Source organism: Montipora foliosa, chromosome 10 (assembly GCF_036669935.1).
Source record: "Montipora foliosa isolate CH-2021 chromosome 10, ASM3666993v2, whole genome shotgun sequence".
NCBI lineage: Eukaryota > Metazoa > Cnidaria > Anthozoa > Scleractinia > Acroporidae > Montipora > Montipora foliosa.
This window is the reverse complement of record NC_090878.1, coordinates 20,905,797-20,908,296: the sequence shown is the minus strand read 5'-3', so window position 1 is coordinate 20,908,296 and position 2,500 is coordinate 20,905,797.

Sequence of the window (2,500 nt, the reverse complement as noted above, 5' to 3'; positions counted from 1 at the left end):
AGGTTGAGCATGTTAGCGATAATTATTAAGGCCAAAGTTTGTGTTATCTGCTGAAGCCGAAGGCTGAGGCGGATAACACAAACTGAGGCCTTGATAATTATCGCTAACATGCGAAAACCGAATTCAATAATTGTTTTATTATGCATATTCATGAGCTGAGCTCCGCCATGACAAAACTGATCAAACTACTGGTTAGTGTGTTAGGTGACGTCACTTCTGCATGCATAAAACTATTGTCTGTAGGTATGGCGTCAATTCTACATATATAAAATCTATTGTTTGTAGGTATGACGTTAGAGAAACAGAGCAAGCAAGAATTAGCTGCGTGCTTATAGCCAATCAAAATCGAGCTGGTGACACCAATGTATAATAATGATGATTGTATGGACCATTTATTGACAATTATTCAATCTGAAACAGGAGATAAACGGCTGTTGTTAAGTTACTTAAACCTAAAATCGCTTACAAAGATGTCACTGAAAGAAGAATTGATTTCGTTCATACAAAGTTCACTTACTTCTGTGGCGGGTCGTCACGTACAGGTTAACAGATATTTCTTTTAACAGGTTAGCCTTGTTTTCAGGAGAGCGATGGAACCGTGTCTTAGCCTTGCGAGGAACTGTTGCAAACTAACTCTTAGTGAGATCAAAGATCGAAATCAAGGTCAATCAATGTTACGAATTATACACTCTGCACTGCAGGGTTCTTAATTATTACTTAAATTGACGAAACACAGACTAATAGGAAAAAGAGTCCTTTAACTGCCAAGTGAACGACATTAAAAACTTAAGTTCCATTTCACTAAATTTATCTTTCAAGTTCTCATTAACACTTTCTCCTTCTTCGATTTATAATAATAATAATAATAATAATAATTATTATTATTATTATTATTATTATTATTATTATTATCATTATTATTATCATTATTATTATTATTAAACAAAAGCCGCACAAAACATGGTTTGATAAGTGGAAAGGACGTTATAGACTCAGTAAGAGAGCTGACCAAATCGCCAAACAATTTGCGACAGAGAATGATGTCAAATCGAGTGAGAAGCCTGTGATTTTTTGGGGCAGGAGTTCTGTGTCAGCAAGCGGAAGGATTCTATGCGCCATTTAGAACAATTTCAAATGGCTTGCAACTAACAACTCGAGCACGCGCCCCAAGTCACCATCGTTTAAAAAGAAGTCTTCATTCATTTATCAAATACAATGAATACGTAATTATCCGCCGAAGGCGAGGTAAATATCGGTGAATAAAAAGCGAGACAAAGTCGAAGTTTTTATCCATCCATATTCACCGAGCCTTTGGTGAATAATCATTTAGGTAGTTAATTTTAAAAATTTGTATTTCTTTTACACAATTAATTTCTTCGCTTGTGACCTCGACAAACGGCTTACACCGGGCCATTTTTGGAAAAACCAATTTAGGTAAATCTTACTTCCGGTTGATGGACTCTTGCCTGTATATAGGGTAATGGCCTAGCTCCCACCAAGCACAGCAGTGGAGCATCCGAACTAGTCATCGGAAGTCGCAGGTCCGACTCTTGCAAACGAGCACTCGGATTTTCTCCGAGTGTCCCCGAGTTATCATTGATAAATACGATACCTTTCTTCACCAATGAAATTAATTAGCTAATATCAAAAGTACCATAATACTCTGTTTGTCCCTCCAAACGTTTACACAAGCATTGTTTTTACTTTCTCTTGGGACTTACAATGGTCCCAAGAGAAACCGGAAACAATATTTATGAAAAAATTTGGAGGGGATAAACAAAGAGTATTATGGTATTTTTGATATTGGCTAATTGCACCGATTCAAAAAGAAAACTTCTGGATATAACGTAAGGTTAAACATTTCTGGTTGGTTGTGAAGTCCACTTGTGCATAAAATCTTCCACAAGCATTAAAGAAAAGTCTATTACATTCGGACTTGTTCGTCGACGAATGTCGTCAAATACATGTTGCCGCCATATTTGCAACCTGCTTCCCGGGTTCATTTATAATGAGAAACTCTGGGAACAAGGTTGCCAAATTTGGGGCCAAAACCAATGATAGCTTCTTTCGTGTAAACTCACAAGCATAGCGGAGATGACGTAGCAACTTTCCTCAAACGATTTCGAGTCGAGGGTAGAAGTCCTAAGTTGCAAGGAATTCAGTTCTGAGTCTCGTCCGAATTTACACCTTTTCAAAACTTCCTGAATTGCTTCAGCTAACTGGCAAGGAAGTTGAAATCATATCGCCCTGATCAATTGTTGGCAAGCATAATCTATACATCATTGGAATTCATATAAATGTTCAAACACTGGGATGTCAATAATCTATACAACATTGGAATTCATATAAATTTTTAAACACCGCGATGTCCATAATCTATACAACATTGAAATTCATATAAATTTTCAAACTGAAACTGAATTAATAACCATTACGTTGTAATAACTTTGCAAAAGCCTTAGGACTTTTTTGTATTCTTTAATTGATGGATCCCAAGGTA